Genomic DNA, 27,823 nt, shown 5'->3' on the forward strand with positions numbered 1-27,823 from the left:
ATAAGCCTGAATCATGCATCAAGAGACAAATTGGCAACTGGAGCCAGAATTTAGAACAACTCACCAGAATAGAAATCCTAACATTATTTGGCTTGTGGAATAATTTGTTGAAATAATTAAAATAATATACTGTATTCTAGGTTTCTTTGATGATTATAGCCTTTGCTGACTTGTACTGAGGTGGTGACATTTAACTTAACAGTTAACTTTTGCCAAAACTGTGTTGATCCAGGGGCTCCATGAGGCTTATGCCAATCACCCCACTTCAGGGGAAAAATTCCTTCCTGACTCCAAATCTGGCAGTCAGTATAAAAACCCTGGCTCAATGTGTTCTTAAAATCTAGAGTCCATAACCTGTTATATTTTTCTCTTCAAGAAAGGCATCCAGGCCCACTTTGAATTTGTTTAATGAATCCACCATCACCACTTCCTGGGGCAGAGAGTTCCAGAGCCTCGCTGTTCTTACTATGAAGAATCCCCTTCTATGTTTCTGGTGAAACCTTCTCTCCTGCAGACATAGAGGGCGTCCTCTTGTCACTGTGACTGGCCTAGGAGTAAAAGATCCATAGTAGACATGTTATCAGATCTGTTATCCATTCAGAAAATTTAGGAATTCCAGCAATAGTACATTAAGCAACTATTATACAGGCAGATTAGTGCTAGAATTCAATAGACATAGAACAGGTTTATAGCCAGTGGCTGGACTCTGTACTGCTGCTTACACAGACAGTGAACCCTCTCATTGCCAATAATCTAATACTGTCTGACAGCAATACAGCAATTCCTTCTCTATACACAATCTTTAAAGGGGATCTATCAGCAAAATCATGCTGATAGAGCCCCACATACGCGTGCATAGCCTTTAAAATGGCTATTCAGGCACCGTAAAAGTTATATTAAACTACCCCCCCGTTTTAAAATAATAACCTAAAAAAGAATGTGCTCTACTTATGGATCGTGCACGCTGGGCAGGCATTCAGGGTGTGTCTTCATCTTCTTCCACGCCTCTTCTTCCTCCGATGTCCTCTGGTCCCGTCTTCCTCCAGCGCTCGCGAACGGACAGTGATAGCCTGGGCGCATGCGCAGTAGCTGTAGTAGAAGCCGCATGCTACTGCGCATGCGCCCAGGCCGTTTTTTTGTATCAGTGTCCATGAGCGAGCACCGGAGGAGGACGGGACCGGAGGACATCAGAGGAAGAACACCCTGAATGCCCGCCCAGGGTGCACGATCCGTAAGTAGAGCACATTCTTTTTTAGGTTATTATTTTAAAACGGGGGGTGGGGGGGGTAGTTTAATATAACTTTTACGGTGCCTGAATAGCCTTTTTAAAGGCTATTCACGCATATGTGGGGCTCTAGCAGCATGATTTTGCTGATAGAGCCCCTTTAAACATACTTTTTTTTTTTTTTTTTTTTTTTTTTACTGAAGACAATCCTGTTACTTAAAAATGTTTTGTTAAGCACTCTTTTGGGCAAGATTTAACATTTTTTCATTAAATACATACTGCTGTTGTAACAGCAAAGTGCTGGTGATGATCTTGCCTATGCAAATCTTAAAAAATACAAGCTGTTTTATTCTTGGTGTTCACCCAATATATAGTCTTAAAACAAAACAGTTTGTAATTTCATAGGTTTTTTTCCACTCTGGTCTGCTATGTGAAGGAACATTGTTGTTAATCTGAACAAAATATTGTAAGTGTTTCTCTTTATGTGCAAGTGCGCATTGTGACAAGACAAGGGGGAAGTAATAGAAGAAGCATACATTTTTCCTAGGTTCCTGTCATATATATGTTCTAAACGTAGCTTGGAAAGCTTGTACCAAGAAACTGTGTTCCATGTTGTAGGGTTTTACCTAAAACCTAGAAAAAAGTTCTGCCTGCTGTCGTAGGGAGAGTTAGGTGTGTCTCTACTCCATTCAGTCACTTCAGGTATTTGGGATGATTGGGGTCTGATTTTTGCAATCCTTGGGGTTTGTGTATATAAGGGCATACACGCACAGATAGATGGCTTTCTGCTCCTGGGAAAACACTTGTGAGTAATACAACTTCTGTTTGTTTGGGAAGCTGTGCAGTAGGCCCAGCTCTCTTTAGTTAGGGACTCATGTTGTAGGTAGTGACCAGATGGTTAGGATTTTATTTTGTATCGTTTATGTTTTGTTTGACTGTCTGAAAAAGCACAAATAAAACTGGCTTTGGCCAGTTGCACTGTATTTGGCTGGACTGCATTCTTTTTGCTGTGCCAAAAGTGATTGTCTATGATGAGACTGTGTTCCCCAAGCTAATCCAGTCACAGTATTGTATAAATTATTATTTAATATACATACATAAATATATACAAACATTGTGTAGTAGTAGTACATCCTCCACTGAAGAGAATTTGTTATTTCAGTTTTGTTTTGTTTTTTTTGGTGTGTTCATCCAATACAGCAGGACACACACACACACACACACACACACACACACACACACACACACACGCACACACACACAAACAGCTGCGGTTTTGAAAACCGCAGCATGTCAGTTATATCTAATGAAACATCAACGGCTTTCCTATAGATATAATTGTAACAGAAAGTTCGTGGAGGGAAACTCCATGAACTTTCTGTTGAAAGCGCTGCGGGAAGAACCACAATGTGTTCACGCTGCCAAGTGGGGCCTTAGCCCCAGGGACCTTTTTAAACGCTTAGGAAGCCTTTGCAGCTGCTTTGGGTAAATTATTCTAGTTTTCTGAGATAATGACTTTTGGGTTTTCCTTGGCTGTAAGTCATAATCATCAACATTAACAGAAATAAACACCAGAAGAAGTTCACTCTGTAATGACTCAATATAATATATGGGTATCACTTTTTCAACTGAATTACTGAAAAAAAATAACTTTTTGATGATATTCTGATTTATTGAGTTGTGCTTTTATATCCATATTTTCCTCTATAGGTAATGTGGAGATCCTCTCTGTAGAGGTAAATAAAACTAGGAAAATAATCTTGATCCAAAAACTGTTTGCTGTACAACCTCCTACTACCATCGTTGTCTCTGGCTATGGAGAATGTGAAATCTCAGCTGAAAAAACCAGTGAGTACTCCCTGACTCACTGCCAGCCTGCTCCTTACCTAAAACTATGTAAATGCTATTTATCTAAATCCTCGGATGATCTTGTTATTGAAACTGCTTCTCATATTCCAAAACAGACAGTGATCACGGATAGGCTGCGGAATTTTATTTTCAAGCTACAAAGCATTATACTCTGTAACGAGTTTCTGGTCACTGTTAGATTGAATTTCAGTTAGCAAACATTTCCATAGTCCTCGATTTGTTTAGTAAGATCTTGCAGCTCTTCAGATACAAGAACATGGTATCCGAAATTGTTGAGCTTCTCATTTTTTTTTCTTGTTGTTAAAGGGGTTTTCCCACCTCTGTTCTGTACTGCTTTGTTCACTTCCTGGTTTTCTTGGTAAATTGTTGGGCGGGGTTTCACTTGCTGTCTCACAGGCAAAACCAGCTCCGCTAGCTTTCTTCATAGCAGTACATGTTTTCAATCTGTAATAAGGGATAGTTGTAAATAAATTAGCACAGTATCAATGGAAGATGCAAAATATGAAGTTGATGTAGCAGAGTTGGATTTGATAGGTGATGAGAATCCCAAATTTACATGCTACAGGACCAAGAGTCAGCTTGTAATAAACTGAATTTTAGCTCTGTGTTTACATCTATCAGCAAATATCAATTATCAAACCCATTAACTGGAATAGGGAGATAAACAGCTCAGAAATACAACATGCTCTGAGCACTCAGCTCCCCCACCCTCCTGAGATCAGTGAGCTACATCACTTGTCCTGGGCGGAGAGATAAGACCATCCCCAGGTCCGTGGTTATGGAAACACAGTGTAAACAATGAAGTGAATAATCCTAGATAATGGTCAAACAAAGCAGTTTTGATGAAGCAATGAGTAATCCTAAGGTGGGTGAGATGAGAAAACTCCAGAAGGAATGTTTGTTCTTAGCAGACAACTTTCGTCTGCTGAGCATTTTGGTAAATGCTCAATATTGGGCTGGATTTTTAGGAATGGCAGGTAGGTTGGTAGTGGGACCTGTCATTCCACCCCCCTCCAGTCCACACTTTGGGGATGTTCCGGCAGCGACTCAGCATGCTTGCTGGTCCTATATTAGGTATTGGGTGGCAACTGGTTGACAGGCCCTTCCTATATAAGTGACAACACAGAACGAATACTAGACAGACAACAACAAAAGAAGGTCAGTTAGCCAAGGGTCCAGTAACATTTGAACAACGCAGTACAGAATCAAAATCCAATAGAATAGTCAATAGGGTAAGCCAGAGGTCAGAGGTCAGTAATACAACAGCAGCAGACAGAGGAGTCTAGCAGGGACAAGGTCTAAGGACAGATTCTCAATAGTCGGCGAATCAGTGTGGGGGGATCTCCTGTATATAGAAAGCCCAGGACCAGCCCTAGACTTGATTGGAAGACAGGCTGTCAGTCACACAGGCAAGACTACAATTAACCATTTCATGAACAGAGGTAAACAAGTTGCAGGAGATGGGTGTGGTGGAAATTCAATTACTGAGATAGAGCAGTGTTCACACAGTGCAATGAAAAACACTAAGCAATGTATCAAACTGAACACACTTCCTGCGCTGCAGTTTGTGAGAGGCGGGTGGCGCAGAGACCCGAACAGGCAGAGACGTTACACACCTGTCCCAAATTATTAGAGTCTATTGGTTATTATATAGGTATTTTGTACTGTAGGTTGCAAAGAACTTAAAATGGTCATGTGATACATTTGTAGCATTAAGAGGTAACATTAACTGAAAGCAAAAGCTATTTCAAGCAAAAACATCTTAACAGGTCAAGTTACATGTTAACATAGGACCTCTTCTTTGATATCCCCTTCACAATTATTGCATCATTTCAACTTGTGAGTTTTTAGATAGTTTATACTTGCATTTTATTGCATGATGTCAGAATAGCCTCCCAGAGCTGCTGCTTTGATGTGAACTATTCTCATTGATCTTTTGCTTGAGGTCACTTCAAGGATTCTCAATAGGGGTGTAGTCAGAGAAGGATGGTGGGTACACCATAACTTTCTCTCCTTATATGCCCATAGCAGCCAATGATTGAGGAATACTTTGCTGCATGAGATGGTGCACAGCCATGCATGAAGATGATTTTGCTATAGAAGACACAGTTCTTTTTGTACCATGGAAGAAATTGGTCAGTCAGAAACTCTACATACTTTTCAGAGGTCATTTTCACACCTTCAGAGACCCTAAAGCAGGGGTAGGGAACGTACGGCTCTCCAGCTGTTGCAAAACTACAACTCCCAGCATGCATACTTGCTCTGCTGTTCTTCGAACTCCCATGGAAGTGAATGGAGCATGATGGGAGTTGTAGTTTCACAGCAGCTGGAGAGCCGAAGGTTCCCTATCCCTGCCCTAAAGGGTCCTACAAGCCCTCTCTCCATGATTCTGATTGAAAATATGCCACCTCCATGCTAACATTACAGCCTTGTTGGGACATGGTGGACATCCACTACTCCATATATGATGGACGATTCAGGGTTGCACATCATTCATCAGTAAACACCATTTCATACTTCATGTATGTCTGAACCCACTACAATGGTTTCTGCTCCTGAGCACTATTTAGGGGTGGGCGAAAAGTAGGTTTATACACAACTGCAAGACTCTGGAGGATCCTACACGTTGAGGTTTGTGGGAGGCACCAGCCGCTTCAAATACATATTTACTGCTTTGTAATAGTATTTTAGCAGCACTTAATTTGATGAATTTGTTTGTGAGAAAACTTGATTATGCATTTGTCTGCTCAAACCCGTCTGTGCACTGAATGAGCCACAAAACTCTTCACAGTACGATAATTGCTTTCATGAAATGTCTAATGTTTTCATACCTTGTCCAAGGCATCGCACTTTGACGTTTTTCAGCAGCAGAGAGATCTTTCTGCTTTTTCATATTGCTTGAAACCTGTGGCGTGCTTAATAATGTGGAACATCCTTCTTACGTAGGCTTCCTTTAATTAGGCTGATCTGGCAAGGTAATTATCACAATGTTTAAAATTGATTTCAGTGATCTAAAGAGTCCTGAGACTCAATACCAGCCATCAGTTTAATTGATAAACAATTAATTAAATGTTTATGACACTCGTTAAGACCATTCAATTCCAATTCCATTCTGTGTCAGCATGCCACATCCATTCAACACCTAGCACATGTCACATTATCATTATTATCTTCATGTTCATTTGTTTTTCCACTTACACACAATCTACACCCAGTCATTCATCTGGTCAGCAGGTTTAACCTTCCACCTATCCAAGTTACTGGCTGTGCAGGAGCTGCCTTGTCACTTAGTGGAGCCCGCTACATTTTGCCAACTGATGGCACCACACTGTCTCCATGGAGAATAACTTGCGGCCATTATTTGTCAAGGAAATATTGATCAATATAATAAATATAAATATGTCCATGTCTTTATGGCAGTTTTTGGCCAGTGTCGTTAAGGGTTAAAAAACCCTAAATGAAAAAAGAGCACCACTAATAAATCCACATGACAGGCTATAGCTCCAGAGACACAAACATACATGTCACCTATATAAGAATAACCAGATTTTCCTTACTAAAAATGCAAAAATTAAAATGTAAAAATAAAGCCCTATGTATTAAAAATAGACACACAAACGAAAAATCTTTCAAAATCACATGTACTATAAGACCTGAAAATGTGTCTGATTATAAATGATAGAACGAAAAATCTTTATAGAGACAAAAAGAACTACATAGTGATGTGATGGTCCTTGATAAGCTCACCAACATGATTTATGATATATTCTATAATGATAGATATGCAAACATAAACAGAAATAAAAATTATGAAAATGTGACTATGGCAAGGAAGATCTACTATACAGTAACATGATAATAGTACATTTATTAGAGCATTTAAAGAGAAAACTTGGAACATTTGGGACAATGGTTCTTATCTTCTGTCACATTTCATTTACTCCCCCATTACGCTTAGCTCTTAATAATAAAAGAGTACATAAATTATAGTTATGACTAAAAGCTTACAATAAATCGTAGGACAAAGTCTGTAGGTCAAAAGGTTGTCGATTTGCAAAATAACATGTACGAACTTGGCTTCAGTTATGTTTATAATTCAGTAAATTGATATGATGTTCCTTGAGGAAAATAAAAAATGCTCAAGAGCCTGAGGCAGAATTTTCAAACAAGACTTTGCTCTTTTGTAGGAACATTTACTGAGTGTGGTAAAAGGGAGAAAAGGGATGAGTCTTCAAATAAATGCACTAAATGTGCTGCATCTTATGAGCCTTGGAAATCGCTCACCTGTCGTAGCCTGCGAAGGCCCTTGAGTCTACTCATGCAGAGCCTGGACTTTCGCTACCTTTTGGCTTTTTGTCCAGTGAAAAGTTTTTACTTTTTAGCATTTACAGATATACACTCGTCATATTTGAAACTTCAGTACCAAGAAGGACAAGCCATATGGCTCAGTGAATAGCACTGCAGCTTTGCAGCTCTGGTTTCCTCCCACACTCCAAAGACAGATAGGGAATTCAGATTCTGAGCCCTGTATGAGACAGTGATTGACAAAGTCTGTAAAGCTCTGCGGTATACAAGTAAGCTAAATAAATAAACAAGACCAAAGAGGATAAGCCATAAGATTATACAAATCAAAAAAGTTTTAGTCGTTGCTAAGATCTGAAAATGATCAAATCTTCCTGAACCTAGCTCCAATCTGTTGCATGCGGGTGGGACATAAAAGGCAGATTGACAGATATATAAAACCTTCAAAATCGGATCTGGGGTTTGTCAACCTTCCAGGTATTTCGCTTGTCACAAATTGAGAGGGAAATATTCCTTGAACTGAGAGACCTTGGTTTGTCACTCTATAAACTTATGAACAGGAGACCTCCCTCTAATAACAAACAATACAGACAGGAAAGAATACAGACAATCAGTAGAGATGAGCGAGTAGTACTCGATCGAGTAGGTATTTGATCGAATACTATGGTATTCGAAATACTTGTACTCGATCGAGTACCACCCGCTGTTCGAATGTAAAAGTTCGATGCAGAACCAGCATTTATTGGCCGAATGCTATACAGTCGGCCAATCAATGCTGGTTCTTCTCTTACCTTTAGAAGTCTTCTCCGAGCAGCTTCCCCGCGGTGTCTTCCGGCTCTTCATTCACTCTGCCAGGCATCGGGCCTGGGCAGAGCCGACTGCGCATGTCCGCTTGTAGTGCAGGCATGCGCAGTCTGCTCTGCCCAGGTCCGATGCCTGGCAGAGTGAATTTAGAGCTGGAAGATGCCGCGGGGAAGCTGCACGGAGAAGACTTCTCAGAGGATCCAGCTCGACCCTTACTCGTGGAATTGGTAAGTATAATTTGATCGAACATTGCCTACCCCTGAAACGAGCATTTCCCCCCCCATAGATTATAATAGGGTTCGATATTCAATTCGAGTAGTCGAATATTGAGGGGCTACTCGAAACGAATATCGAACCTCGAACATTTTACTGTTCGCTCATCTCTAACAATCAGCAACAAACCACACAGGATGAATGTGGGTACATAAATACTCATACCAATAAATAGCAAATGCAGGTTACAATAACACAATAAATATCATAGAATAAATCCATACACAAATTAACAACCAATAAAAAAATTTCTGGCAGATTGCTACACACTTAGGCCTAGATTTCAGCACTACTTAACATTGCATGTTCCAGTGGTTGGGAGAACAATGACAAACTGGAATGACAACAAGAGGTATGGGGAAGCAAAACCGAAAGGACAGATCATCTGATTGGAAGAATAGAGCATCGTAATTAAGTCTGTACTGCAAATGAAATTGCTTAGGGCTGCAAACACTCCCAACGCAAAGTATCAGAAGGCAATTGTACAACATTGCACCAAGAGCCAGACAACTAGATGTGTTCTTTTGACCTCATGCCACCATTCTAAAAGGCTATCATGGTGCACAGCAAGATGACATTGACTGGAAAGGAGGTTTTATATCTTCAGTGATGACTACTGCTTTTGTTTTGGATGCAACAACAGCTGTCAATAGTTCTGGAGACCACATGGACAGTGCCATGAAGAGGTCTACATTGGTCCAATTCCCTAAATGATGCTGTGAGATGACATAATGTAAGACAGCTGAACCCCTCTAGTCTTCATTATACTAACAGTTCAGCATTACTTTAAGTCATGAAACCAGCAGGGCCTGCATTCCTTGTATTGCTTCACAGGGGCCCTCTAGGTCAGGGAACGTTATTGCCACAACCCAGATGGAGGAGACCAGAGGATGAGAGTTGTAGTGGTGGATGAAGTGCCACCTGCTAGGCTGAGCACACTCCAGCTATCACTCCAATCCCACTCCAGGGCCGGACACAGTCAAGGGGGGTCCTGAAGCTCTACCAGATGATGGTGGTGGTAGTAGTAGTTTCTTGTGGGGTGCTTTCAGTTGGAGAGGGACCTCTCCTCTCTGAGCCACTGTGGTGTTAGTCAGAAGGGCCCCGATGGTAATGCAGGCACACTCAGGAGTCTGGCACTAGACTGGAACTGCAGATCAATGGTCACTGTGGAAGCAGGTCTGCTACAACCCCAACCAGTGGCCTGTGATAGGCCATGGCTGAACCAAGGCAAATAGTTAAATAATGAGGGGGGAAATAACAAGGGAAAAGCTGCCAACATGGTGACATGTAACTTAGAACATGAAAGTCGGGACATACCAACATAACCCAAAGGCACAATAGACAAACATGTAAAGCAGTAGCACTCTAGGATGCTGCATTATTACCTGAACAACATCTACTGTTTATTAATTTGTAGGTCATTAATATTTAACCCTTGGACAACCCTTTTTGTACAGTACTGAGCAAATATTGATGGAAAATGATGCAAGGTAAAATGTTAATAGTTCATTTATTAGGAAAATGCAAAGTGATTGAAAATGCAAGGTGAATGGACAGAAGAGAATCTAAATCAAATCACAATTTGGTGTGACTACCGTTTGGAAGAGGAGTCTTGGGAGTGTTGATATTGCTCCCATAGAGTCCTCATCTCAACATCAAGTCTGGGATTACATTAACAGACAGAATGATTTGAGTAAGACCACAGCTACAGAAGATCTGTAGTTAACACCCATTAAGGCTACGTTCACATCTTTCTAGCGTAGATTCATCAGATGAGCAAATCCTCTAAGCCTGACTTTTTCTTCTGGGTGATTTTATTTAAAAAAAGGAAAGGCATTCGAGGGACTCCCGACAATCACAGAATGGATCCCATGCATCAACGTAGGCGTGAATTTAGCATAAGACTTCAGACAAAGTTTATGACAGTCTTTAACTCACTTCACACAGGAATGAATTTGTCCCAAGGATTTATGTCCTGCTTACAACATCTAAAGGAATTTATTCCGGAGATAGTGGGGTCTCCGTCTCTCTGAACTAAAATTAATATAGAGACGACAAAACTTTCCCACTGCTTACCTGTAAACTAATGTAAAACTCTTCTTTCAAGCTCATTCTCATATGTTTATATTAATCCATACCTTCTCTGTTCTTTTGTGGATACCTTTGTGTTTCTCTAGATGCTTGTTATGCCATGCCAGATGTAGAGAACTAAATTTCTTAAAGCTTGCCTTGTAGCATCTTTTAATTCAGTTAGCCAAAAAAGGTATCATAAGACTGCGATACTGCTGTTTTATTCCTCTTACTGAGAGCAATACGTCTTTATATTTTCAAAGGCATCCTTACATTATAGAATTTTCCCACAACTTTTGCACGGTACTGTAATTGATTTTCAGTTGCAGAAATGTCTTTAAAAAATCTGCAAATCTGCACCATATGAATAAACACCAAGTCCCTGATGAGAGCAAAGACATAATATTAAACAATGCAAACAATTTTTATTATGAAAAATACACAAATTTTAGTAATGACTGGATGTATGCAAAATTGTAAATCTGCATTGATCAACATTGATCATACTGGCACAGCATATATGCCAATATGATTAACATCCACGCTCCTGAAAAAAATAGTGATCCAAGAAAATTCCCATTCCGGCAATTTAACCCTTCATACAAACCAAAAAATATTGATTGAGATGCTAAAGGGAAGAGGTTACATTAAGAAAATGCCAAGAGACCAAAAAGATTTCTTTTTGTCATTAAGGATAAAACTGACTCAAGAATGGTTGGGGTCAGTCAATAAATATATATGCAACCTTTAGAGTTCTATCATGTCAGTTTTAATCCAAAACACAAGAAGTTTATTTTAACCTCTTAGGGACACAGCCTAAAACTACCTAGCCTCATTTTTCAAAACTGACGTGTTATTGACTTTATATAGCAACAACTAAGGCGCTTTTAACTTACACAAGTGATTTTGAGATTGTTTGTTTTTTCATGTCATATCTCTGCTTTATATTGGCATCATCTGTTAATCATCCCTTAATTTATTTTGGACTTTAGAAGATATATGTGTCTTCCTATATACATTGTGAGAAGGTGACAGGAGGAGTGTTGGAGTTACGGTATATCTCCTCCAGATATCTGACTTATGTATGGTCCAGTGCGGTGTCTTGAGTAGGCCTCAGGCCAGTTGTGGGTCATAGGCTTGTTACTGGACCATAAAAGATTACAGAGCCTGCACTTCAGGGCAGATCTTGGGAACGAGAGGTGGTCTATCCAGGAATACTGAGAATCTGTTGAAACCTAAGTGTGCTATTTTTTGTTTATGTGGTTGGTAATAAGCCAGATGTATAGATAGCCTTATTTTGTACTACTTATATCTCAGATGAGCTGGAGTTTCATTTTGCCTTTTTTCCTGAAGTTAAGGCTGCATTTTATTTTGCCTTTTTTTGTATCTGAAGTAAAGGTTTATTTATTTTGCTATTTTCTCAAATAAAACCATTTGCCCCAGACATTGTGTTCCTGTCTCTGACTAGTTGGGCCCCCACCATTTCTGCTACCGTGCTACCTACCCCACATCTGGTGGAGGATGCGGGCAACCCAGATTAAACAGTCTTAAAGAGACAAACCCTTTTTTTTTTTTTTCTCTCGTATGTTCTGGGTAAAGGCTGCAGGAGAGATTAAAAAGGAGACCGCCTGTTGGTATATACATATATGCAACAGATATAGACTTTTTGTATTATACTGTGTTGGAGGAACTTATAGTTTCTGGACATTAGATGGTGATGTTCTTATTGTTATATGCTGAATACAGTATAATTGTATGCTATGGAGACTTGTCTGTTCTCACCATGCTGCATGATTTATGTTTTTTTTTCCAGTGTGTGTGTTTCTTGTGTTGCTGTATTGACATGCTGATGTTACCTCATCACAGAAGACAACAGGACTCTGTGAACGCAAAATAATTCTCCAGAACAAGTCACTGCAAAAAGTAAAATAAGTTAACTATGAACAGCAGCTCAGAGCTCAGACTTACAGTAGCTAAGCTGAGCTATGAGAACTATCAGTTATGGAAGTTCAAAGTGGAAATGTTATTGTCTAAGGATGATTTGTGGGAGGTAATCACCACAGATAGACCCAATGAAAATGATCAGACATGGGATAAGAAAAACAGACAAGCAAGAGCTACTATCAGCCTATTAGTGAAGGATGATCAGCTATTCACCTAAGGAATGAGGATACAGCAAAGGGAATGTGGCAAGCTTTGAGAAAGTTATATGAAAGATCCAGCTTAAATCACAAATTATTTCTGTTAAGGAAACTTTACAAGATGAGATTAAGTGCAGAGAAAGACATGCAGGACCACATAAACTCTTTGATGGAAGTGATAACACAGCTGAGATCTATTGGTGAAGATATTCAGGAAAGTCATATAGCAGCGATATTATTATGCAGCTTACCAGATTCGTACACTGCTCTGATAAACGCACTAGAAACAAGACCTGAAGCAGAGATCACTCTAGAGTTTGTAAAGACCAGACTCATAGATGAATACCAGAGAAGGAAAGAGCAAACAAAAGAATCCACAGAAGAGGTTAGTGGGAATGCTCTTAAAGTTACAGATAAAAAGCGCCACAACACAGAAACAAGAGAGTGTTTCAGATGTAAGAAAAAGGGGCATTTAACCCCTTCCCGACATGCGCCGTAATAGTACGGCGCGTGTCGGGTCTGTAACTATGGCGACCGCCCGGGAGCCGGGCGGCCGCCGGGCGGCCGCCATAGCCGCCGGGTGTCTACTGCTTTAAGCAGTAGACAACCGGCTCTCATGCCTCCGATCGGTCCCCGGACCGATCGGAGGCATTAACCCCTCCGGCGCTGCTGTCAAAGGCGCCGGAGGCGCCATTTTCCCGGCGGCGCATGGGCGCCGCCATTTTGGCAGGGATCGCCGGCTCCTGGAGCATGCTCCAGGACCGACCCCCCGTTGCCATGACAGCCGGGAGCCTTGTTAAAGGCTCCCAGCCGGTCTGCAAATTCTCTCTTTTGCAGGCTGGTGTATACAGTAAAAAGTCATCATCATCATCATCAAGTTGGTTTATTGACTCAGGAGCAACAAGTCACATGACAAGTAATAAAAGTTTCTTTACTGAGCTTGATTTAGATAAGAAGGAAGCAATTTATCTTGCAGATGGGAGCAGAATAACAGCAGAAGGTATTGGACAAGGAATGTTGATCTGTTCTGATAAATCTGGAAATAATGTAAAAGTCCTAGTAAAGGATGTATTGTATGTTCCAGGACTAGAAGGAGGATTGTTATCCGTAAAACGTCTAACAGATAAAGGACTTACTGTAAAATTCAAAGATGATAAGTGTACAATCCTAGCAGGAGACAAGGTTATAGTCAACGTAAATGCAGGAGAACAATTATATAATCTAGACACAGTACAGGAACAGGTGAAGTTATGTACACATAATCACAAGAATTGTATTCATGTATGGCATAGACGTCTAGGGCACCGACATTCTGAAAGTATAATGGCATTACAGAAGAAAAATTTGACAAAAGATCTATTAATATCTAATTGCTCAATGACCATGAAGTGTGAATGTTGTATAAAATCAAAAGCTACAAGAGTGTCAATATCTAAAGAAGGTGAAACAAAAAGCAAGAGACCACTTAACTTGGTACATACTGACATATGTGGACCCATGAAAGTGACCACATCAGGAGGTAATAGATACATGGTGACTTTCATAGATGACTATTCAATATATACAGTCATGTACGTAATAAAGAACAAAAGCGAAGTTTTCAGTAAATTAGAAGACTGTGTGACAAAGTTAAGTAACAAGGTGGTTAGCACTGCAGCCTTGCAGCGCCGGAGTCCTGGTGTTCAAATCCCGCCAAGGGCAAAAAACCATCTGCAAGGAGTTTGTATGTTCTCCCCGTGTTTGCATGGATTTCCATCCCATATTCCAAAGAGATACTGATAGGGAAAATGTACATTGTGAGCTCTATGTGGGCTTACAATTTACATTAAAAAAAAAAAAAAAAAAGTCGAGTAACAAGTTTCAAAGGAAGCTAGTCATCATTAGAAGTGATGAATTGGTGAAGGTGACACCAAATAGAAAATTACTTAAAACAAAATAGAATAGAGCATCAAAAGACTGTTCCATACACACCTGAACAGAATAGGGTAGCAGAAAGGAAGAACAGAACTTTGACTGAAATGATAAGATGCATGCTGGCATGATTCCAAACTACCAGAGAAATATTGGGGTGAAGCAGCAATGACAGCCACTTATCTGCAAAACAGACTTTTTTCAAGAAAACTGGAAAAGACCCCATATGAGCTATGGTGAGGTAATAAACCAATTTGTTGGTTGAAACAGATATGCAACAGATATAGACTTATTGTATTATACTGTGTTGGAGGAACTTATAGCTTTCGGACATTAGATGTTATTATTGTTATAAGCTGAATACAGTATAATTGTATGCTATGGAGACTTGTCTGTTCTCACCATGCTGCACTATCTATGGTTAGTTTCTTTTCCAGTTTGTGTGTTTCTTGTGTTGCTGTATCGATATGCTGATGTTACCTCATGTTCTGAGAAGTAAATTGAAGATTAACCCATATAATCTACTCTCACAAGCTTTCTTCTGCGACTAATCTGTGCAACACCGCCAGCATGGATGACTTTGTAAAACAGATTGGGCAGGTCATCCTACAGCAGCAGCAAATGTTGTCACAGCAGCAACAACCCAGTAGAAAAATATTCCTTCAGCACAAGAGGTCTATAGTAAAACTTGACTTTTATTGGAAAAATATAAAAAATAGGTACCAGACATAGGAAAAAAGATGTAGAAAAACTTACATGGTCAATTCCAAGTATGCATGTATGGTTGAAGACAGACAAGCAACAAGCCCAGATAGAAGCCGAGAAGTGATAGCAGCAAGCCCAGGCACAGGAGCAGGAGATGAAGTTGCTGCTCATGGAGAAGCTGATGATGCTCAGCAAGGCTATGGTCAACCAGAGGAGGATAGGAGAGTGTGCTAGTGCAAGAGAGATCCAGAGCATACATTCTGCTGCCTGAACTGAAGTATAGAGTACCCTGCAAAAGATGACATCCACAGACAATGTGGAGGCATATCTTCGGGTTTTTGAGCCGGTTGCCGAGCAAGAGGAACTGTCAAAGGATCAGTGGGCCGATGTAGTGGCACCTTTTCTCACCAAGGAACCTCAGAAGGCCTACTATGACTTGTTTGAACAGTAGGCTAAAGACTACCATAAACTGAGAGGTGAGATCTTGGCACATCTTGGTTTGAACATGCATGTACGAATAGGAGAGTGCACCTCTGGACTTTCTCTGAGAGTCTCCCACCCCAATCCCAGATGCATGATCTAGTGTATCTGGTAATGTAATGGCTTTAGCCTGAGGAGGTCACTCTGGCACAGATGTGGAGAGAGTACTTGACAAGTACACCAGATCACTTCCACCTAAGGTTCAGCACGGCGTTGCACAAGCGGGGCCTAAAATAGCTGACCAGCTGGTATGTTTGGTGAATGATACTGAGAGACCAAGGAGCTACTGCAGATGTCGCCAGGATCTGCTACCACCAAGGTGGGTAAGACTGTACCAATTACTATGGGGGTTAGTTAGGTTGATAGAGGAGGACTATCAGAGGGGGAACAGGCAGATGGGACTGTAAGCTTTTAATCCAGGTCTCGAAATGGAGACCCATACTGTTTCAGATACTGGCAGTGTCATGAACTGAGTCATGTTGCTGCTCACCGTCGCCTGATGACTGAGCCCATAGATTTCAGCGGTTGTAGGAGGGTATTCCTATTTGCTCAGCCCGCTTATTTGGCAGAAACGGTGACTGAACTGCAAATATGTACTGTGTTAGTAGCAGGGGTTGCTGTGCTTGATCTCTTAGACTCTGGGAGTCTGGTAACCCTGGTGCACCATGATCTGGTCAACCCTGCGTTGTACAGTGAACAAACTATTGGGGCCTTGTACATACATGGGGAAGCTATAGAATATCCTGTTGCAGAGGTTACCATAAAAACTATCTCTGACACAAGGTGGGAGTGGTTAAGTCCCCGTTCCATAGTGTGATCATAGGGAGGGATTTTCCTCTGTTTTCGGATATGCGGAAAAAGCAGAAGCTACAATTTAATCTGTCTCATGCCAGAGAAAATATATAGGAGGTAAATGGTGAATCCCAGTATCCAGGAGCTGACAAGGAGTTCCCCTATGTGTCCAGGAACCAGGACCTACTGTATAGGGTACCCCAATACAGGGAGAAATTGTTGAACAATTGGGGGAGTGCACTGTACAAGCACAGCCCTCCTGTACTCATAGCTAGCAGAACCTGTACACCATGTACATACAAACCAGTATACGAATTTCAGCTAACAGACAAACACTGACTATCAGAGGATGATAAAGAAGAGGCAGGAAGTATATTTCTAAGATATACATAAAGGAGCCCAAATTCCCTAACAAAGTAAATTACAAAATTTATCAATGACATCCAAACTGAAAGATGATATAAAGTTGATTTAAAGTTTAATTAAAAATGGCAAAAATAAACTTGAAAAGAATATAGAAATAAATTGCACTGCCGGACTCTCCATTTCAGGTAAAAACAGTCATTTATTCTGTCATCCTTTAACATCTTTCTTCAGGGACAATAAACAAAGCATGACGTCTATATCAGATGGCTGTCTTAGCCACAAACAACAATATCCATATAAATGTGTCCAGATAAAAACAAACACTGGTATAGCAAAGGTGACAGCTGTTTCACACTTAAAGCGCTTCCTCATGACCAAAAGACACCCCATTATACCTAGGCATCACACCATGTTTTTATATGCACTCACTGACATATGTTCCTGTTTCAGCGCCTGGAAGACATCAGATGAAATCATCAACATGTGCTCGCCCACTCAGCCAATGGCATGCCGCACTGAGAACAAGGCCTGTAAGGCACCACCAAATAGTATGCCCAGGACACTGCAAAGTTGCAGTGCTATAGGCAGTGCTGGCGACAATCATAATAACAATAATACATTTTATTTATATTCGCAGGGATACAGTCGATGTCCCAGTGTTTGAAGCTAGGGTCCCAACCCGTATTCAATATTAAAGAAGAGAGCTTCACACAAATATGTGCCACCAAATAAACGTGTTTTATTGGTAGAGCGTGATGGAGCGAACGTTTTCGGCCACAGTAGGCCTTTTTCAAGCTCTACATAGAGGAGATAGTAACAACCAAAATCAGTATATACAACACCAGCACACTTCCAATATACAATTTCACCAATATATACATATGAACATTTATATACATAGGAGAACCATGTGAATGTTGTTATAATAATGATCCGGGTGGTTCCAACAGGAGTAACTTAGAGAGACATGATATATAGTAAACTGAGTTAGGGTAGATGAACATGCCAAAATGATACTTAAACATAAAAACACACCCAGCTATCCTGGACTCCTGTGTATGTCGATCAGTATAAGCCCAATGTAAAACTGGGTCATGACAGTGTTATATCATATCAAATAGTATAGGGAGCAGAGGCCAGAATAAAGCAAAGAGTAAAGAGACAATGAACAAAGAATACACATATACCTGTATGTTTGATGCAAAAAATCAATAAAGACAAAGTCCAGCAGGTCGAGAGGGGTCCAATTTCCTAGGAGTACCATAAGGTTCTAGTTAGAACCAAGCAAATAACATGAATGTATGTACCATGAGAGCTCGTCTCTAGGGGTCCTTACCTCTGCTGCCGCTATCCGGAAACCCGCTCCCCAGGTGGGGAAAATGAAAATGAGTGGATGACAATATGCGCACAAGAATAAAGGGGTTAACTCCCACAGGAAAGCGCTACAATAGTGGCGTCTCCCCTGCTTTAAATAGAGCACAGGATCACATGTGATCCGTAGTGTCTGCGCGTGTACCCGGAAGTGCGGGTGTAGTTGAAGTGCGCATGCGCGTGTCAAAGCCGACCCGCGCATGCGCAGTGACTCAAAAATGAAACTTAGTAAAAAAAGGGGCAGAAAGACTGGACGGTCGGCGCATGCGTGCGCTCAGCTCGTCCGGTCATGTACAAGAGGAGGAACGAAGGTGATAGTAAGCAGCGTAATGTAATAATGACGAGTGAACTAATAAACATCCTAAAGGGGATAGAGAAAATAGATAAGAGTCCAAGGGGATACACCAGGATTGTGATAAAAAGGAAGAAGGCATAAGTGACAAGAGTGAAAAGAAGACAGAAAAAGAGAGAATGGAACAAAAAGAAAGGAAAGAGAGAGGAAAGAAAATACAACTAAAATTACAACTAATTACAGCTAGCGAGGCCGTGGGTTGGTGGGAGGGAGTGCAGGCTCCGGACCGGTGCGGTGTCAGGCGGTGAGAACTTCAGCTCGTGCTTGTCGGCCGGCCACGCCGTTTTATCTGTTCCTTCTTCTGTCGGTGGATGCAGCGCCTTCGGGTCTGAACGAAAGGCAAAACAGTGGAGGCGCTAAAGATGCCGCAGCTTAAGTTTTTTGTCTAGTTGTAATTTTAGTTGTATTTTCTTTCCTCTCTCTTTCCTTTCTTTTTGTTCCATTCTCTCTTTTTCTGTCTTCTTTTCACTGTGTCACTGTGTCACTGTGTCACTTATGCCTTCTTCCTTTTTATCACAATCCTGGTGTATCCCCTTGGACTCTTATCTATTTTCTCTATCCCCTTTAGGATGTTTATTAGTTCACTCGTCATTATTACATTACGCTGCTTACTATCACCTTCGTTCCTCCTCTTGTACATGACCGGACGAGCTGAGCGCACGCATGCGCCGTCCGTCCAGCCTTTCTGCCCCTTTTTTTACTAAGTTTCATTTTTGAGTCACTGCGCATGCGCGGGTCAGCTTTGACACGCGCATGCGCACTTCAACTACACCCGCACTTCCGGGTACACGCGCAGACACTACGGATCACATGTGATCCTGTGCTCTATTTAAAGCAGGGGAGACGCCACTATTGTAGCGCTTTCCTGTGGGAGTTAACCCCTTTATTCTTGTGCGCATATTGTCATCCACTCATTTTCATTTTCCCCACCTGGGGAGCGGGTTTCCGGATAGCGGCAGCAGAGGTAAGGACCCCTAGAGACGAGCTCTCATGGTACATACATTCATGTTATTTGCTTGGTTCTAACTAGAACCTTATGGTACTCCTAGGAAATTGGACCCCTCTCGACCTGCTGGACTTTGTCTTTATTGATTTTTTGCATCAAACATACAGGTATATGTGTATTCTTTGTTCATTGTCTCTTTACTCTTTGCTTTATTCTGGCCTCTGCTCCCTATACTATTTGATATGATATAACACTGTCATGACCCAGTTTTACATTGGGCTTATACTGATCGACATACACAGGAGTCCAGGATAGCTGGGTGTGTTTTTATGTTTAAGTATCATTTTGGCATGTTCATCTACCCTAACTCAGTTTACTATATATCATGTCTCTCTAAGTTACTCCTGTTGGAACCACCCGGATCATTATTATAACAACATTCACATGGTTCTCCTATGTATATAAATGTTCATATGTATATATTGGTGAAATTGTATATTGGAAGTGTGCTGGTGTTGTATATACTGATTTTGGTTGTTACTATCTCCTCTATGTAGAGCTTGAAAAAGGCCTACTGTGGCCGAAAACGTTCGCTCCATCACGCTCTACCAATAAAACACGTTTATTTGGTGGCACATATTTGTGTGAAGCTCTCTTCTTTAACATTTTATTTATATAGCGCCAACATATTCCGCAGCGTTGTACAATTTGTAGGGTTTAAATTACAGACAGAAAGATACGTTACAAGAAAAGTAATTTCACACAATGGGACTGAGGGCCCTGCTCGCAAGAGCTTACAATCTATGAGGTAGAGGGGGTGACACAAGAGGTGTAGGGGCGGTATTGCTTATGCAGAGGTCAGACACTTTTGTAATAGAGGTGACTGTCATTACACAAAAATAAAACTTTATGAGCCATCACTAGTGGTGTCCTTTGACATGTGGATGGAGCTTGGACATATAGAGTTATCCTGAAATGGCATCATATTGTGGGGTAATGTGGGAGCTGGAACAGAGGAGGGTTACATTTTGGGGATTCTAATGACGGTACGGAAGGGTTTACATTAAGAATTGTGATAGGCCTGTCTGAAAAGATGTTTCTTTAATTTGCGCTTGAAGCTGTAGAAATTGGGAGTTAATCTGATTGTCCGGGGTAGAGCATTCCAGAGAAGTGGTGCAGCTCGGGAGAAGTCTTGTATACGAGCGTGAGAGGTTCTGATAATAGAGGATGTAAGTGTTAGGTCATGAGTGAATAGAGAGTACGGGTTGGGCGGTAGACAGAGATGAGGGAGTAAATGTAGGGAGGTGCAGCATTATGGAGAGCCTTGTGGATGAGAGTATTTTATTCTATAATGAATAGGCAGCCAATGTAACGACTGGCACAGACCGGAGGCATCACTGTAGCGTCTAGACTGATAGATGAGCCTGGCCGCTGCATTCAGAATAGATTGTAGAGGGGAGAGTTTAGTGAGGGGAAGACTGATTAGTAAGGAGTTACAGTAGTCAAGACGAGAATGAATCACAGAGACAATAAGTGTCTTTAATGTATCTCTGGTAAGGAAAGGGCGTATTCTGGAGAGGTTTTTGAGGTGGAGGTGACATGAGCGTGCGAGTGATTCAATATGAGGAGTGAAGGAAAGGACAATCCACCACACCCCACCTGCATCAAAACATTGCCTGACAAATTGTCTATGTATAATAATGGCACAAAACCTCAGAACAATGTTATGCTAGGTTCACACTAGTGTTCACCTGTCCGTTCTGAGCTTTCCGTCTTCTGCATGCCAGAAGTCGGAAAGCTCAGACCGGGTCCGGCCGTGAGCGGCAGTGAGCGTTTTATGCTCTCCGCCGCGAAACTGGATTTTTTAATCCAGACACAGAGTACTGCATGTCCAACTCTGTGTCCGGATTAAAAAAACCCGGTTTCACGGCGGAGAGCGCAAAACGCTCACCGCCGCTCACGGCCGGACAGCTTTTTCACCCATTCAAATGAATGGGTGAGAAAGTCTCCTGCAGGTTTCCGTCTCATGCTCTGTTTTAGGCAGGAAACGGAAACCTGAACTACGGAGAGGAGAACGCTGATGTGAACGAGCCCTTAGAGAAAACTGACATATCTATATGTGTATATATAAAATATACAAAAATACAGGGCACTCTCCGCACGAGGGCATATGAAAATCCTAAAGGGTACTACTGATGTAGTTAAAAACACCTAATATGATCTACAATTTAGACGTTCATACTATGTATTTTTAACTAAATCAGTAGTGCCCTTTTGGGTTTTCATATGCCCTTGTGCTGTGTGCACAGTGCCCTACATTTTTGTATTTTTTTTACATATTGCTTTACAGTGAGCACTTGTTCACATTGGGCTGTGCAGTCTTTATCTTTTTTTTGTTGTGTAGATAGATAGATAGATAGATAGATATATAGATAGATAGATAGATAGATAGATAGATAGATAGATAAAGGTGACTTGTTCCAGGCCAGTAAATGTCTTCAGATCTCCCTGATTTTGTCCTTCAATGTGTTGTACCTACCTGTGCCCCCCCCCCCATCTCGATTAGGTTTCAGTGTTAGTGGATTTTGATGAAGAGGAACGGGAATGTTTATCCACTCTGGTGGACTTAGCAGGTGGGAGCAACAGGGAAGTATTCCTGATGAATAAAGAAGCTGAATCAGGAAATTATTTTGTAGGAATTGTAAAGTCATCTTTTGTTCCTCCGCAGGTACTAAGTGGTACTATTTGTATTTTTGCTGAGCAAGTTCAGAAGGAAGTAAAATCACTTATTTATAAAACAGAGATACAATTTCACTGCCAAAGAAGAGAGAGCGTTATTGTCAAGACCTTGTTTTGTTTTATAAAATTTTGTGTTTTTCTGTTAGGTTTTGATCCGGTGGTCTGGGGTCTTGTAGTGGTTTCCTTGCCATTAGGCCATCTGCTTGGGCATTTACTATCAGCCTTTTGAGTATACCTGAGGTTCTATGGATCGAACCTCAGGTGTTGGTCATTTCCATTATCCTATGGGATTATCCTGGCGCCTTTATTAGGAGGAGGGCTGGCTTCACCAGTTGCCGGTTTTTGTGGTTACCACCTAGAACTCTTGGCTCAGGGAGGAATATTGTTTGATAGGTTTGCAACTGACTAGGAAGTGGTGTGAGTGTTACCTTATGTGTGAGTCTGGTTTGTCCCTCCACACTTCAACTCTACCCTGTCCTTCAGTTCTGTTTGTCTGACACTATCTGGTTGTGTGTGAGGTTCTGGGTTCCAGTTTGTTTTGTCCAGTCTTGTGTTAACCCTTTCCTCACCTCTCCACTGTTCCTCTCCTCATTCTCTTGTTACGTATTGTGTTGTGCCGCGTGTCTGTTGTCCAGCACATCCCATCCTATTTGTGTTGTCTGCAGCTGCACCTTGGTTTCTGCAGGGGTGACCACCTTAGAATCCCCAGTCCCTAGCGCTCTTGTAACTCTTGCCCTATCTGTCAGCTAGTCCTTTGTGTTAGAGAGCCAGGGGTTGTGGGGCCAAGGCTAGCTTGGGAACAGCTGACCACCACCCGCAGGCAGGGCCTAGCTAGCCGCCATAGTGTCAGGGATAGTCTCCTTCCCCTGTTTCCTTTAGCGGTGCAGTCTGCAGTCCAGATTCTTGGTCTGGGCATAGACAAAATGTAACAGTAATGTTGGTTGAGATCGGATCCTAATTTACTTATAAAAAAAAAAAGCCAATAAGTGCAGAAATACTGTGATGACCAGAGAGTATTATAAAAAAGAAAAGGCAAACGGACAGTAGCTTGACGCCAATACTAAGAAGTTGGAGCATGATCCTACCTTTATCTTTCAAGTGAAACTGAGAACTTTGTTGAGATAAAATGTTGAAAAATAGGGTCCTCTCCACGAAAATGGCAGAGAGATTGTTCATCGTGTATCCCAAAAAACTCACCTGGTATTTCTTCCTTAAAGCACATAAGACACTGTTCTTTACCCCAGGTCACCCCATTATTAGTGCTGTTGGCTTCCTTACAGAACCATTATCCCAGTATATTGATAGGCTACAATCCCAAATATTGAAGGGTATTGTGTTTAGGAGGAGCTCCACTTTAAAGATAATCTGGTAAGGAGCCATTTCTCATAGTCTAATGGAACGTGGTTACAAATAAAATTTTGTTGCAGAAGTTGCAATTTTTGCAACTTCAATTTAAAAATCAGGTTTTTATGCATTGGGGCTGTAACACATACAGTAAGGCAGTTTATATCATGCAAGGCAGAATAAGTGGTTTACCGTATATACTCGAGTATAAGCCGAGTTTTTCAGCCCAGTTTTTGGGCTGAAAAAGTCTGCCTCGGCTTATATTCGGGTCATTACGGTAATACCGTAGTTACAGACCTGGCATACAGACACGGAGGCGGGTGCCGGGCCGCAGCATCGCCCCACGCTCCTGGCAGAAGCATCGGGGCCTTCTAGCAGAAGTACTGTAAGTACTTCTGTAGTTTGAAATAACAGCATCGCCATGGCGATGCTGCGGGCCCGGCACCCGCCCCTGTGTCTGGATGCCGGGCTGTAACTACGGTAGCTGCGTAGTCTGTAGCTATAATGGCGACCGCTCTGGAAAGCGGTCGCTATTAGAATCGGCACCGGAGCTGAAGGGGGGATCCCCGGCAGGAGCACGTACCTGAGGGAAGAAATCCGCTGCCGGAGCTGAAAGAGAGATCCCCGGCAGGAGCGCAGACCTGAAGACCTCGGCTGTCGGATTTGAAGAGAAACTAAGGCCAGCAGAAGCACTGAGGGGAAATCCAGGCAGCTGAGTCTGCCGGGGATTCCCCTCATTGCTTTTGCAGGTGACCGAACACAGTTCCCCTTCAGCTCCGGCAGCCGGGGATTCCCCTCAGCTCCTCTGTAAAGGCTCCCCGGCTGCAGTGCTTTTCTTTTGCAGGCTACTCTATGCAGCCTGCAAAAGAAATGACGATTTTTGCAATGTATTGCAATGCATTAGCATTGTAATGCATTGCATTAGTGATCAGACCCCCTGGGGTTCAAGACCCCTAGAGGGTCTAATAAATGCAAAAAAAAAATTAAGTAAAAAAATAAAGTATAAAAAATTCAGATCACCCCCCCCTTTCCCTAGAGCACATATAAAAGTAATACTGTGAAACACATACACGTTAGATATCCCTGTGTCCGAAAACGCCCGCTCTACCAATCTATAAAAATATTTTTCCTGTACGGTACACGCTGTAGCTAGAAAAAAAAGTTGTCTAACTGCCCCTTCCCTGAGACTGTTTTTTTCCCCCCACTTGGAATTCAGTCTGACTATAGCCAGGCTAAATATAGGGTATCTGCAGTGCTCCTGTTCCGTCGGGAAGGGGTTAATAGGAGCACTGCAGATACCCTATATTCAGCCAGGCTGAATTCCAAGTGGGGAAAAAAACCCAGTCCTCAAGCTCAGGGAAGGGCAGACAGACAACCAAAACACCCCCTCCCCTTCCCCAGCAACTACTGCACCCAAAAACTCCGACCATTTTAATTTTTGAAATTTTCCAGTAGCTGCTGCATTTTCCCCCTAGGCTTATACTCGAGTCAATAAGTTTTCCCAGTTTTTTGTGGTAAAATTAGGGGGGTCGGCTTATATTCGGGTCGGCTTATACTCGAGTATATACGGTACATTATTTGTCCTTGTAAACATTTTATACTAGAAAGGTGTTTATATAAAAGGTTCAGAGAACATGTTAGGTCAATTACCATAAGAGACGGGGGGACACAGGTTGGTACAGCACATTGGAAAACAACAACATTGAGATTTACCAGCCTGGAATACAAGTCACTATACCTTTAAGAAGGGAAGGTAGATGGATTTTGGATGCAAACGCTATTAGACCCCTGGGTTTAAATGATAAAATAGATGTCAGTTTTTCTCCAATATTGTTCTTAGGTTTTGTGTAATTGCTATACATAAACATAATGGTTCATTTGTATATTGTTGGAAATTATAAAGTTCCTGTATATGAAGAGTTAACGCATTGTTGCAGGTTTCTAAACAATGTTTTGATGCTTGTTACTTAGCAGGTGGGATACAGTGACTTTTTGAGGGGTGGTGCCAGTGGAGGGGGTGTCCCCACGGCATGACTATGGAATTGCAGGTTTGCGGTATTCTACTCATGCTTTTCGGCTGAGCCTTCCAGGCCTCACTCTCTGTGTGGCACCCCATTGGCTGAGTGGGCGGCCATATGTCAATGATGTCATCTGATGTCACATTCAGGCGCTGAAACAGAAAGAGATGCCAGTGAGTGCATATAAAACATGGCGTGTTGCCTGGGTTTAAAGAGGCGTCTTGTGGTCATGAGGAAGCACTTTAATAACTATAGATTGTGTGCCCCATTGGGTTCTAGTGTGTAGAAGTAGAATACAGTAGACTGGCTCTTTATTGAATACCAATGTCTGCCTCAAAATTCTATAGATTTAAATTTATTGTTTCTTTCCCAGAAAATATAGCTAGAAGACTGTACTTGCCACACAAAAAGCTATCTAGTTCTATAAATGTGTTTTAACAAAATGTGTCTGTTAATACCGATGCTTTGAAGTGGAGGAGATTCTTCGAGCTTATAAGTGGCTTGCTGAAATCAAATCAACAAATAAGGGACTGCCTTGCAGGAAAAAAAACAGAAGCTGGAAACGCGTAAGATTACAAATGTGATTCAGCAATGAAATATTACCTCCTATTCATCGCTTGTATTTATTTAAAATTAGCCAATTTAGACACTCATAGAGTGTTTAGGGAATACATAAATCACAGGATTAGAACGGAAGCTTGATGATTTCATAGAAATCTCTACTAAATCCTCTGTCTATTAAAGTCTAATTTGCAGTTTGTTAATCTGATATAGTGAAGATCTTACATTTAAAATATAAGATGGTATTAGAATTAGAAAAGTTAAATTGTATAATGGTTAAACTATGTTATATACAGATTTCTTCTTGTAATTCAACTTTATGTTCAACATAATCTACTTAAAGGGGTTAGCCACTTACAGACCAAAATTAAGAGACCGATGTTATTGTTTGAATAATATAAAGTTGTATGATTTCCCAATATAATTTCTGTATCAATTCCTCCCGGTTTTCTAGATCTCTGCTTGCTGTCATTCATTCTGTTACCTCTAGTGGATAGAAGTCTGACCATGATCATGTGACTTACGGTCCACGGTCATGTGATGAGCACACAGGTGCCGCTCGTTATAGTCACAGCGCAATAATTAGATATCTGCTTGGTAACGAGCTGTGCACCTGTGTGTTCATCACATGACCATGGACCGTAAATCACATGACCATGGTCAGACTTTTATCTCCTAGAAGTAACAGAATGAATGACAGCAAGCAGAGATCTAGAAAACCGTGAGGAATTGATACAGAAAGTATATTGGAAAATTGTATAACTTAATATTATACATGCATAACATTTGTCTCTCAATAATGGTTAGAAAGTGGACAACTAGAGATGAGCGAACACTAAAATGTTTGAGGTTCGAAATCCGATTCGAACAGCCGCACACTGTTTGACTGTTCGAACGGATTTCGAAACCCATTATAGTCTATGGGGGGAAATGCTCGTTTCAGGGGTACGCAAAATTCGATAAAATTATACTTACCAAGTCCACGAGTGACGGTCGGGCTGGATTCTTCTTGAAGTCTTCTCCCGGCGCAGCGTCCCCTGCGGCGTCTTCCGGCTGGAATTCACTTTGCCTAGGCATCGGGGCCTAGGCAGAGTGAATTCCAGCCGGAAGACGCCGCGGGGACGCTGCACGGAGAAGACTTCTAAAGGTAAGAGAAGAACCAGCGTTGATTGGCAGAATGTATAGCATTCTGCCAATCAACGCTGGTTCTGCATCGAACCTTAAACTTCAAACAGCTAGTAGTGTTGGATTGAGTACGAGTATTTCGAATACCGTAGTATTCGATCGAACACCTACTCGATCGAACACTACTCGCTCATCTCTCTGGACAACCTATTTAACTATTATCATTTTCTTTAATTAAATTAAAAATAATATCAAGCTGAGGTCAAATGTCACAAATGTTGAAATTGAGTGAAATAGGAACAGTTTTAGACGTGCGCTCTGTACCAAAACCACTAATGGATCAGCTATAAAAATAGAGAGACTTGAGATAAAAGGGTATTTTACTCCTAACAAGTTATCCCCTATCCTATGGAAACCTATTGTGTAAAT

Source organism: Leptodactylus fuscus, chromosome 2 (assembly GCF_031893055.1).
Source record: "Leptodactylus fuscus isolate aLepFus1 chromosome 2, aLepFus1.hap2, whole genome shotgun sequence".
NCBI classification, from domain to species: domain Eukaryota; kingdom Metazoa; phylum Chordata; class Amphibia; order Anura; family Leptodactylidae; genus Leptodactylus; species Leptodactylus fuscus.